General features: G+C 34.4%; 1 long non-coding RNA gene across 1 annotated transcript; it reads right to left on the minus strand.

Moving 5' to 3' along the window:
- On the minus strand, window positions 1-3986 carry LOC142633931 (uncharacterized). Its single transcript, XR_012843999.1, has 4 exons — window positions 3817-3986; window positions 3399-3426; window positions 1718-1776; window positions 1-126 (listed from the first exon to the last, which is right to left on the minus strand). It is a non-coding gene; the product is annotated as an uncharacterized LOC142633931 (long non-coding RNA).
- Window positions 3987-16273: the final 12287 nt, after the last annotated feature.

Below are 16273 nucleotides of genomic sequence, written 5' to 3' on the forward strand. Positions count from 1 at the left end.
CCTCCACATTGCACCATGCTTTGAGCCAAAACAAGCAGCAACCAGTGCTTGACGCAGTATTTCTGTCCATGTTAGAGGGTTTAGAGCTCTCTTCCAAAACTCTAGAGCAACTTTTTGGTTTTCAGCCTACCACAATCAACAATAAAAGTACACAAGTATGAAGACCTTCCATTTAATTTTATTTTAATAAAAGAATTAAGAAAGAATCCCTTGAGAATTAAGCAAAACTCCACATTGTACTACCATAAAATACCTCCAACTTCCAAATCTACTGTATCAACATCATAGAGAAATTCATTAAAAAAAAAAAGAGCATATGGAACTTTAAGAAGTGTTTGGAGGAGCTGCTAGTAGTCAGGATACATATTTATAAAGAATATTCTTAGGAAAGCAGAAACATTAGGCCCTTTATCATGTTTTTAGAGTGAGAGGCTTTTTATGTAATCTGGGCAATGAACTCTTCTATTATGAGTTATTCTCTTTTTACCATTACTTCATTATTCAACTTGGTGAGATCTATATAGTTCTATTTGAGAAGAAGGCAGTTCCATTGTCACACAGGTTGGTTGTCACCTGATTTTTTTTAGTGGTAAGTTACACATGCACCCTACAAGATTACAATGATGGTCACACTTATCTACAATAATGATTTTGAAAACAACCTCAAACACACATTATTCTTTGAACCAAAAAAAAGAGCGTCCTCTGGCTAAAGACCAAACTCAAATTGCAAAGCAGTTTCTAGAAACTATAACATGACAACGAAAAATATTTTGCCAGAGCCACAAAAGCATGTAATCACCTAATGTATTGTGTGTGTTTAACAGTGGAGAATGCATCTGTAGTAGTACAAGGACAGTTGTGAATTGGATTTATCAATAATATGTTAAAGATATAAACTATTCATATAAGATAAAAAGAAGAACCATAAATTTGAGTCCTCCATTATTTTTTTATATTAAACGGAAGAAAATTATGATAGCACACCACAACTTTATATATACAGCTAGAGTATCAGCCCACATTAATGGGTAAATTTTCAGAACCCAAACACTATATGGCAAAATACATAGCAAGAAAAATTACATTCTTAAAATTAACATAACCAAACTATATCTATCATGTTGGTTTCCACTTACGCCTCTACTGCATTGCAATGCCCTTGTGCAAATAGATTTTATATATTTTGGTTTACTTCCATAAATTTGTCTACCAGAAGAAAGAGACAACTCAAACTTTTTTTTTTTTTAAATAATGTTTGCATGCCCTATGGTGTATATTGACAAAAAAGTAGATATTTGATGAAAGGAATTAAGAAAACTACAAATGTTTAGCTGCAAGCAGACTTCTAATCACAGTCATTGTAAGTATGGTATATCTAAGTCCTATAAAGTAAAATCTGCAAAATATAAAGAAGGAAGAGGCATTAAAAAAAATTAAAAATTAAAAAGAAGAGATCTACCCAAACTCTTATCTTTTTTTCTTTTTCTTTTTTTGTTGATACGTGAAGAGACCTACCCAAACTCATTAGGAACCAACTACCAAATCCTCATCTTCTTTCTTGGTGGGCTCGGAAAGCTACCACACGCACGCACAAATAAAAAGTCAAAAGTTCATGTGAAAATTAGTAAAGACGGTGTAATGAGAGTGGCCAGGGTAAAAAAAGTAGGGCATGACAACATTCAGAGAATGGCACGTACAAATATTTCTCTAGTACCTTAATCCTTTTGCCTGCTCTTTGGTTGTCTTGGCAAGATGGACAAGATTTTTTAGGATCTAAACAAGAAAAGACATTATGAGCAAAATGTTATTATAGAACCAAATAGTGCAAGGCAAATTAAGATCGTGTGAGAGAGAATGGGAGAATAAAATAAAATCTAACACGGTAATGAATGCCCAAAAGGCTGCTATATCAGTCTCCCATTACCTTATATAACAATTCATTGTTAAATAACTAATTTGTTGGAAAATTTCAAAGAAAACAAAACCCCACAAGGACCAAAGTTTGTGAAAAATAGATGTAAATATCATGAAAAAAAATGGTAATAAATTTAACCACCCCCACAAGGAAGGCGTTTGAGGAAAGGCAATGAAGTTCCCCAAACAAATTTCAAAAGGAACCAACAAAACACCTAAAGACAAATCATATTATGAAGCCAAATTGATTCCCCTACTCACTAGAACTGCAAATCCAAATTGTATATCCCAGTTAACGGTGCACTTATTCTGTAGATAAAGATTTCACATGTTATCAGATTATGAAGCAGCAGACCACAGAAAAATCATATCATTGCTTCAACACATTAAACTTTCAGAAATATATTCTTGTAGTGCTATATGATCTCAACAAGCCCAGCAAAAAAACATTGAAAAAAAAAGTACCTGAAGAATGTTCAAATCAATTAACATTGATTAATTAGGCTATTAGACAGAATGAATAGTCTACCAAGAACTTGTCCAATCACATCCCTATCCAGCTTGAACCCATCGCCAAGCATTTTCAAAAGAAAATCCAGAAGGCAAAATTATGCTTTGATACATTATGTTTGAACTGGTAGTAAATTTGCACCAAAACATAAACCACAGTTGAAAGGTTCAAAATAGAAGCTCTTAATAGAAAAAGTAATATTAAAAAAAAAACAAAACAAAACAAAAGCTGCACTTACATACAAAGCTAACTGCTCAAAGCAATAGACAAAACACAGTGACCTTTCTTTCACTTTGATATAATTTTAATTTTAATCAAGTAACAAATATATATATATATATATATATTTGTGATTCAAAGGGCATATATTCATATGGACTAGAAATAGGAGCCTAAAATAATGAAATGAAAGAAAGTAACCAAAGATAGGTCAGTGAACAATAACAACAACAACAAAAAATAAAAACAAAGCCTTAAGATTCTTATGTACAAATTTTCAAATCCTCACTTTTCACCAAATAAGCTACAAATCCTAAACAAACTAATCAGGGCCGGCCACTTGTATTCAAATTTATCACTGCGCTTCATTTTGCATTTATTTCATTTAATTAATCAAGCATTGTCAATGAACATTAGCAGAAAGCAAATAATTTTTTTATTTTATAAAAATAAAAAATCAAATATTGGGTTATGTTTTATTATAAAGAAACATTATAAAAATGAACATATTTGAACTAAAACCCAAACTGAAAATGAGAAGCAAGATGCAGCAAAACAAGGAATAAAGTCAATAAATAGTAATCGAATCCAAACTACCAAATCTTCACTTAACGGAATCAAATCGTGAGTTCAAGATAGCGTTTGGTTGCATGAAAGAAAATTTTTGAAAAATCTTATGTTCTTTCCCAATAAGAATAGAGAAACCCATCTCAATTATAGACAAATATAGGTTAAGTGACAAGGTTCTTACCATTAAGGCCATCAAGTCAGATTGCAACCTGTTTCATAAGACAATAACAAAGGAAACAGCATTAGAAACCCTACAAACCCCATAAAAATAAATAAATAAACCCAATTCAAACATTCAAGTTTTCAAAATCTATATTCTCAGAGATTCAAAAATAAAAAAAAGCCAATACCCTAAAAAAAACAATCTAGCTTTCTAAGTAACCCTTTTGCATACAAACTCAGAAACAAAAACCCAACACAAGAACTCAATAACCCATAACAAATAGACAAACCCAGACCCCAAAACAACCCATTTATCCTCTAAGAAACCTTTCAACAAACAGCTTGCCTACGTTCATTCAATAATCATCAACATATAAAAAATAAAGAAAACCCAAATTCTGCAATAAACCATAACAAAAAGACAAACCCATATCTACCTTTTGAGAACAGAACCTTGTATTAAATAAAAAGACCCTTCTTTCTTGTTATTCCTTTCTGGGTTTCAAAACGCAGAGAGGGACATAGTTTCAACTTTCAAGAAGCCCCAACAAGAGATAAATAAAAACAGATATTTTGAGAAAAAAAAAATGGGCTTTGTATGGAAGCACCAGTGAAGAAGAAAGAGAAGCAGCAGCGGAGGAAGAAAGAGAGAGAAAGAGAGAGAAGAAAAAAGAGCCGTTGGCTGTTGTGGGCTGTGTATGGTTGTTTAAATAAGCGACAGGAGTGGGCTAGGCTTTGCTCGTGTTTTTTGAAATTAAAAAAAGGAAATTAATGGGCCGGATAGCATAGCCCAACCTCCTCCTTCTCGAAATTAGCTTGATGATTTTTTATTTTTTTTTAACAAAACAAAACAAAAGCAAAAGTGGACATTTTCCAAGACAAGTTTTGTTTTTTTTCCAAGAGAAAAAAGAAAGGCATTTCCAAAATAAGCTTGAAAAATTTTTATATTTCCAAAAGACATTTCCTCGTATATTTAACATTATCTTTATACCAGTTGGATTTAAACTAAATTATGTTTTTGAGGTGACATACCTTAAATTTTAAATGGGATTGAAACCATAGCATTTTCTTTTACGATTGTTAAGTATCAATATCATTTTTTTTTCTGACCTCAATTCATGCATTAAAATAAAGACTGAAAAAATTTAAAAAAAATAACATATGCAAAATCATAAATTTCAAAGCCAAAAAGGATAAAAATAAATACAACATGCTCGAACAGTAAATCAAAAAGTCACAACATTTAAAAATTTCATTTTACAGCAATTAAGACAAAATCAAAAATTTGACTTTTTTATCTGGCTGTTGGATCGTGTTAAATTTAGGATCGTCTTGTATGACATATTTTTTTCCTTCGAAACGATTATGGGCCAAAATCAAAGTTAAAACGAAAGAGATATCACCAAAATATTGAAAACCCTAATAAAATCTTCTTTGCTTTTTCAAGGAAACTAACAATTTTTTACCCAACTTCGTGCAATAAACTATACCAATTGAGCAAGAACTAGAAAAAGCGGGCTGGACCATCATTAAGAATAAAGTCTTAGCTAATTTTCATCAAAAGGGCTAGACGATATCTACTTTGGATTGGAAAATATGAATTTTTCAATGTTTCTACTTCAAACCCGAGCTACTCGGTGATTGTTTCGTCAACTTTGACCAAGTTTAACCCGAGGTTAACTCTTTGAGGCCCCAAAAAACCTAATTTTGATTCAACCATCAGAACAGGTTGAGACCAACATCATTGTGAAGATTACTGAATTCATTTTCCAACAATTGTTCATGGGTTGAAATCAGAGTTAAAACGGTTGAGATATCCTAAAAACTGTGCAAAATGCATCAGTTTGCTTCCCAAGACCAAAACTTTTGATCCGACCTTTGGAATTTCAATTTCTTTAGTGTTCTAGAAACCAGACATCCAAAGATTTCTAGAGACACCAAGATCAACTCAATCAGAGTTTGAGAAGGCCTTTAAATATGCATCAAGGAAACTGACAATTTTTTACCCAACTTCGTGCAATAAACTATACCAATTGGGCAAGAACTAGAATAAGCGGGCTGGACCATCTTTAAGAATAAGGTCTTAGCTAATTTTCATCAAAAGGGCTAGACGATATCTGCTTTGAATTGGAAAATATGAATTTTTCAATGTTTCTACATCAAACCCGAGCTGCTCGGTGATTGTTTCGTCAACTTTGACCAAGTTTGACCCGAGGTTAACTCTTTGAGGCCCCAAAAAACCTAATTTTGATCCAACCATCAGAACGGGTTGAGACCAACATCATTGTGAAGATTATTGAATTCATTTTCCAACAATTGTTCATGGGTTGAAATCGGAGTTAAAACGGTTGAGATATCCTGAAAACTATGCAAAGTGCATCAGTTTGCTTCCCAAGACCAAAACTTTGATCCGACCATTGGAATTTCAATTTCTTTAGTGTTCTAGAAACCAGACATCTAGAGATTTCTAGAGACACCAAGATCAACTCAATCGGAGTTTAAGAAGGCCTTTAAATATGCATCCAAAGTCAAACCAAGGAAGAAGCTGGGATTGTTGATGTCAGTATTGGACTCAGTAGCCACTTAGTGGTCCTAGGAAACTGAAGGGTCATTTTTGGCCTATAAATACCCTTATACGCCCAGATTGCAAAAAAAAAAAAAGATTTTGGGCATTTTGGAGCACTTTTCTGGGCAAATTCTCTCTCTTTTCTTCTCTAAATTCTCTCCCAAACATATCCTAAAACCTTTAATTCCTCTCTTTTCTCAACAATCAAAAGGTAGTGTTCTTGCACTTTTTTTCCTCTCCTTGGCCTTAGGACCTTGGATTTGAGGTTTTAAGGGTGTAGATGTAGCTTTTTAGCTACCATCTACACTCTTTGCTTTATCTTGCATCATAACATGTTTTATCTCTTTGCTTTATCTTGCATCGTAACATGTTTTATTGCTTTCCATAGTATATCTTTGCTTTATCCTGCTTCCTAGCATTTTTTATAGTTTTTCTAGCATGTCTCCTTACTTTTTAGCATATTTTATTGTTTTGATGATGTTGGCCTAGCCTTCTTGGGCTAGGATATGTCTAAATAGTGTGTTTATGCTTAGATCTACATGTTTATGTGCTCCTTGCCATGCTTATGCTTAGATCTATATGTTTATGTGCTCCTTGCCGGGCTTATATGTCTAGATCTACATGTTGTTTACTATACCATGTGCTTCTATAGCCTTTTTGTCTCTTGATGTACCTTTTTCGTGTGTTTTGCCCTTTTAGTAAGGTATAGATCTAGATCTTGTCGTCTACACCTACATCCATATACTTAGGCCTATATCAAAGGGTTTGGATCATTTCCGTTATGCATGTGTGTGCTTGTTTGCTTCTATGCTTTATATCCATGTTTTTCTGTCTAGATCTAGGCTTTGCCATGCTTTATACCCTTCATGGGCTTGTGCTTATCGATCTATGGGGCCATTTGCTTGTGTGGTTACATCTGTCCATCTTGTGGCTTATTTGGATGTAACCGCTTACAAGACATATCTCCATGATGTTGGTGTTTTTGATATGCACCTTCCCCCGCTCTATGTGATGATGTTATGCTTGCCTTGCTTGCTTTGCGCCACTCGTTTGCCTTTCCTTGCTTCTTTGCATTTTTGCACAGTTGCCTACATGTTCATGCATGAGTCATTACTTGCTTGTGTCATCAAGACTAATTCATACTATCTTATGTGGGTTCACACTCATCTTTGATACACGTGACCTTGAGTCCCTTTAGGAATTTTTCTTGATGACACGTGTGTCGCCCATGCTCCAATCTCATAGAACTATGGACACTTAATCCAAACCTACATTCTTCCTCCTAGGACACCCCCCCCTTTGTTTGATAACATGTTTGTTTGCCTCCGTTTGGCTCTCTTTGCTACTGTGTCTCTTTACTTCTTTGTTATCTCTGTTGCTTGTCTATTGGCTTCTTTCTTTATTTGTTGCATATACACACATGGAGCGAGGACACTTGGAGCTAGGGCACGACCTCCTAGGTGCAAGCAACAAGGGCAAGGATGCAAGCAAGAAGACGCAAGCTCAAAAGGGCAATGTTCAATAGATTACGAGGCCTAGCCTCATCGAGTGGTCATATATATATATATATATATATATATATATATATATATATATATATATCTCTCTCTCTCTCTCTCTCTCTTAGCTTGTTCTCTAAAGCATTGTATTAGGGTTTCCTTTCCATGTACCCTTTATCTTTCTTGCATCTTACTTGGTCCTTAGGTAAGGCAATGTATGTTTTACATTTCCTGTACTTTGCTGGGCCATATCATTGGGACATTGGCGATATTTGCTTTACTTTCTCGATTTGTGTGATAGCATTGCGCATGATGCGTGTGTGTGTGTGTCTATGCCTATATATGGGTGGTCGTGCACTTTGTATGATGGACCCTCGTGACTGCGTTAGCGACCCTCTCTAGCCATGAGTGCTCTTGACCTTGTAGTGTGGGTATGTGCCCAAGGCAATTGCTGTAGGTGCATACTCACGCTATATTATGTACATAATCATCTCGGTGTGATCGCCTCAATCCATATCACCAGTGACACTGGTTTCTCCGTGTATGTGACACGCATCAATATGTTTGATGCTTTGAGGGGCTCTCGCTCGTCCTAGTACGAGCATACTGGCACGTGTTGTATACATAGGCGGGAAACCCTGCCAGTGCGCCATAGTGCACCAAACATAAAACTCTGTCGAATTTTCACCATGAAAATGGGGCATCCCTGTTGCCGTATACTCACGGCAAAAGCTTGGTGAGAATAACGTTTTGTGTATTATGACGCACTTGAGGCAAAGTGCTAACGAATATTCGCCACTAACATAAGGCGAAATGCTGCCGAATTTTTGTTCTTGGAAATTTAGCACTGAATCCAAACACACTAAGGAAGCATCGATCGAGATCAAACCCTTTCCGAAACCATACCTTAGAGCCCAATTTGATTCCCGAAAGTTCATGCCAATAGCTCATTTTTAATAGCCAATGTCTGATAATTAAGATTTTACCAAAACAAAGAACTATTTATGGACAGGCATTGTGAGGTGCTTAACACTTTCCCCACACGTAACCAGACTTCCGAACTTAAAAATCAAGATTTTTTACCCCTCCAAATTAGATTAGGAAAAACAACATTTTATTTAGCCTAAGATTGGTAATAAAATCAAATAGAGCCAGGTGACCAATTACAATTTTTTTTTTTTTAAAAAAACCCCAATAATTGATGGCGACTTCACTTACCTTTGGTAAATCCATTAACATTTACTCATTTTCCAATCACACACTAGAGGTACAACCTTCCTCCACAGCACCCAAGCTCCCAAGCTTGCATACCCGCAAGCGCGCCAATCGTCGCTGCAAGGTATCGACAAAATTTGAAGACAACTAATAATGAGCTAAAATCCCTCGGGGCCCATAATGAGCAATCCATTAGAGTCAAAAGGAAGGTTCAAGTGGATGAAGGCCCATTTAATGAAAGGGCTTTGAAGTTAACAAAAGTAGGAGCAAGGGGTCTTAAGTTTATCATGGACCATGGTCCATGAATCCCTAGAAAAACCAAATGTTAATTTACCCACCAGGCTATTCAAGGAAGATGAAAAGAAGAGACTCCAGAAACTAGCAAGAGAACAAGGTGCTTAGAGAAGATTCAGTTCCCCGCTGGAGGTTAGATCTAAATCCATTCCTACTAATGATGTCGTAAGTTCCCTAGAATCCAAAATGGCTGAGGAGGCAGGCCTTATCAAGCCCCCTACTCAGCCATGATTATCGTAGCCTAGAATTGTCAAGGCTTGGCTCTGGCTTTGGCAAAAAGAACCTTAAGAGCCTTAATAAGGGATATTGGTTCGGACATGCTAGTCTTATCCAAAATCAAGGTTCCCATCAATAAAATTTTAAAAAAAAAAAAAATTGGAGTCACTTGGTTTTTATAATTTGGATTCTGTTAACCCATATGGGAAAAAAGAAGGGATTGTTACGGGGTGGAAGATGGGTGTAGAGGTTGAGACCATCTATAAAAGTGCAAATATGGTGAATGCCTTATTTTTTCAGATCCGGTTGACGAACCTTGGCTTATCTCCTTGGTATATGGGCCCCCTAATTGCCAAGACAAGCATTTTTTGGGAAGCAATTGAGAAAGTGAGGGAGTTCTTTAATGGGGTTTGGTTGTGCATTGGGGATTTTAACCAAGTACTGAATTAATCAGATAAAAAAAGGTGGTAAACCGGTAGCTAAGTCTTCATCTGGTGGTCCCAAAGCCAGTAAAGATAATAGTGGGCTCATTGATCTCAACTTTGCAGGCAACCCATATACCTAGTCCAATAAAAGAGAAGGCCTTGCAAATATTAAGGAGAGGCTAGATAGAGCCTTTGAAAATGAGAGATGGAGAGTCTTATTCCCTAGAGCTGCGGTTCATCACATTTCTACTTCCAGCTCTGATCATTCCCCAATTGTGCTCTTTACTGAAGGAGAGTAGTGTAACAAGAAAAGACCATTTTAATTTGAAGAGGCCTGGACTAGAGATGAAACAAGTTGTTTTTTGATAGAAAAATCTTGGAAAAAGAATTTCAGGAAACACCTTTATATAAGGTATGCAAGAAGTTGAAGGAAACCAAAGCTGAATTTGGGGTGTGGAATAGAGAATGATTTGGTAATATTCAAACCAAAATTTGTTTAAAACTATTGATTTTTCCTTGCTAGAGTTTAATCCTAAACCAAAACCACCCAACAATTGCAATTTTTCAAAATCTCCATTCTTAAAAACTAGAAGAAATTTTTTTTCCTAATACAATAAAGGAATTTTTTTTAAGGGTATCTATAATGGAATCACCATAACTTCTTTGTCTTTGCTTGCTATTTCAGTTGTGTAGAAAAATTATAACTATTCTTTTCGGGTGTTGAGTGACAAGGAATAATATTTAATTTAAAAAATTCACTAACAACTGTTAGGTTGTGATCAATATTTTATTAATAATACTAACCTTTAAGCCTCAAAAAAGAGAGCAACATTTTTCTCCTAGTTTTGAGCCGAGTGTCATTCCCTCAAATCTTAAAAGAAATTTTTATAATTCACCTAAAAGAAATTTCTTAATTTTAGCCCCCTACTACTTAGGTGTCCTTCTAGGACAGTAATTGCATCTTTTAATTGAATGTTTGTGGCAATGGTCATGTCTTTTTTCCCCCAATTTTAATAGCAATTAGTTGTAAATTTAAGTCAAATTGTTGTATTTTCTTAAAGATAAAAAGACTTTAAAAAAGCAATCACATTGATTAAAAGATCGAAAACACCAAATAAAATAGCAATGGATTTGAACCAAACATTAACATGTGAAGAAGGTGGACAGTCTACTCTTGCCTCTTGATTCTACTTTGGTTATAAAATGGCTAACAAAAGACGGTCAATATGCACCGCATCTTGTTCCTTTAATTGATGATTACATAATCCTTATTAGGCAAGAGTAGATTGTTCATCTTCTTCACGCTTACCGTAAGACCAATGTCGTAGCAGACAGACTAGCAAAAAAATGTTGTTCATAAGAAAACATAATTTTTGTTTATGAAGCCCACTCTATTTTTGTTTATGAGCAGTATATTAGGGATAGATTTCAGATAGACACTCATAGAGAAGTGCTTGTACGTAGCTGGATATGTGGTCTTGTAATATGCTTTCTTTTAAATAAAATTCCTCTTTGCACCAAAAATAAAGTAACAATTAAGGAAATTTATTCATGTGTTCCAAGTTTCGTTAAAGTTGAATCACTTTTATTCTTTCTTTTTCTTTGAAATTATTCAAATTTTAAAAATTATAAAATTACTATTTCACCAAGTCTCTCTCTAAGACAGTGCCTAAATTGTTACGCCTTTATTATAATTTAAATTGAATAAACTAAAGAAATACTTTCTTAAAAATTTCGAATAGCTAATAATAAATATAAAATAATAATAAGACAATTATTCATAATTCATTATATATATATTATATGTTCAGTCTACTGCTGTGCCTCAATGCAATTTAGAAAAATTAGCTAGCTCTAAGTTCAAGTGACATTTCACCCTTAACCACAACTCATTCATTCATTGAAGTTTTCTTTAATGTACAAACCTAAGAAGAGATCTCACTTAACCTATTGATACAAAAGTCCGAATTCGGTAAAGATGGGGTGTAATACCCATATTTTACACCATCTAATAAAAAATTGTCACATTAGCTTTTTACTTAAAACTTAATAGATCCTACCACACATAATAACATTTCAATAAACTCACAATTAAATTAGATTTTCAAATGGGTATTAGAATTGATTAAATGTGGTTGTGTCTATTATTTAATATGTAATATGATGATATGGCATGTTAGGATATGAGGGGTAAAATTTGAGTTTTATACCATATCTTTATAATATTTAATCTCTAAAAAATTTTAAGGTTGTTACTAGGAATTTTTCTTGGTGCGCTTTCCTTATCATTGGGAATTATTGTTATGGAAATAAATTAACTTATTCCATTTTCTGGAAACTGTCTTCTAAGGGTATGCTAATTATCTACCTTTAAATTTTGAAATGTTCTTCTACTGAAAGATCTGGGGTTCTCAACTACACTCTTCATTTTGCTTTATTTTATTTTATTTATTTTCTTAAAATCTATTTTATTTTCCATTTTTAAAACCTTTGCCTTTTCAAAATTCGTTCACCAATCTTGTTGGATTTCATTACGTGCGACTTCATCTTATGGATTTCTGGGTTCTGCTCCTGCTGTAAGGATTTCATTCCCTGTCCGATCTTCTTTACAGCTAATGGAGAGCCAACACATTTTGGAAATGAATTAACATGATTATACACATGAGATGTCAAAATTTTATAGAGAAGATGAGTTTAATAGCAAGCAGTTTGTATTGATGATTGCACCGTGGCATGTCATTGTCCATTCACTTGTAACAACTACAAGCCGTATTACTTATTAAGCGGTAGGTTGCGCGCATTAGTTTAATGGAGTTGGTGCAAATTATGTGCCTTTTTCTCTAAATGCGTAATCATTGCCAACATCCTAGTAGCTTTTGAAGTCATGCACTACCTAAACAACAAGAGGGAAGGGAAAGAAAGCTTCATGGCTATCAAACTCGACATGAGTAAAGCCTTTGATCGAGTTGAATGGGGATTCATTGAAGCAGTTGTGGAAAAACTTGGATTTCATGAGAGATTGATCAATCTAATCGTGCACTGCATCACCACTGTATCATACTCTATCCTCATCAACGGCACTGCCTACAGCTGCATAACCCCCACCAGGGGTCTTTGACAAGGAAACCTTATCTCCGCATACCTCTTCCTCCTCTACCCTGAAGGCTTTCCTCCCCTATCAATGAAACAGCCAAAAACAGAGAGCTAAGCCTAAACGACATCTCCATCTGCAGAAGCTATCCCCAAGTAACTCACTTCTTCTTTGCTAATGACAGTCTATTATTTTGTAAGGCTAATAGTCAAGAATGTCACAAGCTCGCCGAAATTCTCACCAGATACGAAGCCACCTCGGGTCAAAAAATAAATACAGACAAATCATCTATGTTTTTTAGCCTCAACACCCCTCAAGAAGTCAAAGATGAGATGCTAGAAATCCTCGTGCCTATGCAAGACACCAAGCGCACACAGTATTTTGGTCTTCCATCCATTATTGAAAAATCCAAGAATGAGGTCTTCGTTGAAATTAAGAAGAAATCCATCCCAGAACGGAAGTCCTCATAGCCAGCAACATAATAATGATCTAGACGATTCGTGAACTCATCTGACTTCATGAAGGCTGCGACGGCTTCCTTCTAAGCCTTCTCCAAAGACGAGGTAAGCTCTTGGTTTGTTACCTTAAGATGACCTATACGGGTCTCCTTCACAACAGAGTCTGCCTTGAGCTCTTCCACCTCATTCTTTAACCTCGTCTCAATCCCCAGAAGACAAGTGACCTCCTTGGTCTGCCAGATTACTTCCCTCTTCTTCAAGAGGACATTGTTAGCCAGCTCCTTACTCTTCTCCTTGGTAGCCTTAGCCTCATTACAGAGCTCCTTGGCTTGGGTGGACTAGGGATGACAATTTTGCCCCGCCCCGCTTAACCCACCCCTCCCTGCGTCACCCCGCGCGGGTTTTTCCCGCCTCGCAAAGGTGGTGGGGCGGGGATGAGGTAAGATTTTAGCCACGCACCACAGGATGGGGTGGGGATGGGTTTAAATTTTTTAGACCCACCCCTTCCCCGTCCCCACCCCGCATTGCTAAGGGTTATAATTATAAATTTTTCATATCTTGAAAACCTACTATTTAAACAAACATAACTTTTGAAAATAAACTACACTCACCTACCCATTGTTTAACAAAATTAAATCCAGTATAAAAAAAATTAAAAATTTGTTTTTATTTCCACTTCTACCCTTCATTTTCAAATGAAAAGCTCTATTTCTTTTAAAAATTAAATCATGGAAAAGAGAAATAAGAGATTTCTATTAATCCAAATTATATTTTTTTTAAAAACATTATGAAAAAAAGTTCAAGAAATCAATGTAGCAAGATTCAAAATAGGCTATTAAAGAATTTTAGAGAAGGATTTGGTAACTATTTTTTTTGGGTGCCAACTTTGAACAACTACAGGACAGTTTTTTTTTTCCCAGCACCGCCTCATGCCTAGTGATCTACTATTTCCACTTTTTTTTTTTTAGAGAGGTTCAACCTATGGCGTCCGCTCCACTTCTTTATTATTATTTTTACTTTATTTTCATTTGAAGGTCTACAATAAGTTACAAAATGGTGGGATAGTCATCATATATTAGTTTTTTTTTTTTTTTTTGCAATCATACAATTGTAAAGAAAATAGTTGCAATTGGATGAATTATCTGAATGCTAAGCAAGGAAAAATATTCTTGAAAGGAATTTTTTTATTTTTTTATGGGAAACCTTTTATTTCTTTGATGGATATATTGGATTTTTCTATATTGATGAGTTTTCTTATTGTGGCTTGTTATTGAATTTTGAATTTTTTAAAGAAATAAATCGCCTTTTGTTTTTAAGCCCATTAGATATAGATAAAGAATGAGATTTTCATTTGAAAATGAGGATAAAAGCATAAATATAAAAAATTTCCAAATTATATTTCAAATTTCTTTAGTGGAATTAAAGGTGTTAAGGTGCACGAAATGTGAGTGTAGCTTATTTTGAAAGACAAACGAGGTCATTGTACAATTAGAAATATAAGGGAGGTTAATGCAATTTTAGAAAACCGCAGGGGTAGAAAGCGCAAAATTTTTCACTTTTCATTTTTGACATTCATTAACAAAATTGTTGGGAGAAATTATAATTTACCATTCTAATCTATACCTCAAATTACATTTTGCATCCCTAAACTTTTTGAATGCAAAATTTGCACCCTAAATTATAACATTTGTTATACTTCACACCCCAACGTCAAGTTTGTTATTAAATTGGATAAAAATTAAAATTTAGGATGCAAAATATAATTAGGAGTATAGTTTAGATGGTAAAGTGTAATTTCTTCTTTGTTTTTAAGGGAGTAAGATGAGGGGCAACTGGGTCTTTCACGTGATGACATACTTTTCTATTTAAGTTAACAACAAAATTGACATCGGGGTGCAAATTATAATAAGGGTCATAGTTTATGGTGCAAAACGTGAATTCAAAAAGTTTATGGTATAAAGTGTAATTAAGAATATAATTTATGTTCCGTTTGTTTCAATGAAAAACCTTGTGTAAAGATAGTTTTCCTTATTTTTCAGTGTTTGGCAGCATAAAAAAAGATGAGTCAAAGGAAAACCATCTTTGGTCAACATAAAAAGTATAGCTTATTTTTAGAGATTGTTTTCCATTAAATTTTTTTGGAAAACAACTCTATCTCACAGCAAACTAAATAAAGGAAGTTAGGAGTTTGTTTTTCAACTCTTTTAAGGTTACTACCAAACATTGGAAAATGAGATAGTTTCATAGAAAATGTTTTTTTGGAAAATGACTAATTTTCTAGAAAACATCATTGTTGAAACAAACAGAGCGTTAGGGTAGTAAAGTGTACTTTCCCTAAAGTCTTAATAAATTTTCTTTGTTAAATATCCAGTTTTAAATAAGTAATGCTACAGATACAAACTATTTTGTAATATTTTTACAAACTGCTGATGTGACAAAATTTTATTAGTTCTAATCTGGACCCATCACTAACATCACATTTTTACTTACTATAATTTTTGGAAAATGTTAAAGCCACATTAGCAATTTGTAAAAATGTTGTAAAATAGCTTGTGTCTGTTGCATTATTTGAATTAAATATACTTGCTTAAAAAATGTATTTGAAAGTAAAATTTTCAATTTGGATATTAAATTTCTTACAATAAATCAACCTAAATCATTTTTGCAATAAATATGCTTGTTTAATATTTGCACTAAGCAGTTTTTCTTACATTAATAAATATACGTAATTAATTTTCTAGCATTTAACACATATTTATTTATGAAAATTCAATTATTATTGCAATAGATGATTTGCCATAATTCATTGTTCTTACTTTGATAAATAGAAGTAGTTAATTAATGTTGATACCCATTTTCGACATATTTTTTTACAAGCCCGTTTCAACCAAGCTTGACTTCTTTGTGGGCTCAATTCATGTATTATATTTTATTTTATTTTTTTAAGCATGGCCCAAGCCCATGCGACTTATTGGGGGAAATTGAGGAAGTGTGGTTTGGAAGATATAGGTCTGTTCCTTCTGGACCTTTTGCATGAGCCCAGCCCATGCGTGCTACCAAGTGGGCAAGGAACACTGGTAATACCTCAGCCTCATGGAGGAAGTCTTGTATCCAAAATTTCCACCCCAAA

Source organism: Castanea sativa, chromosome 5, assembly GCF_040712315.1.
Source record: "Castanea sativa cultivar Marrone di Chiusa Pesio chromosome 5, ASM4071231v1".
Taxonomy (NCBI): Eukaryota; Viridiplantae; Streptophyta; class Magnoliopsida; order Fagales; family Fagaceae; genus Castanea; species Castanea sativa.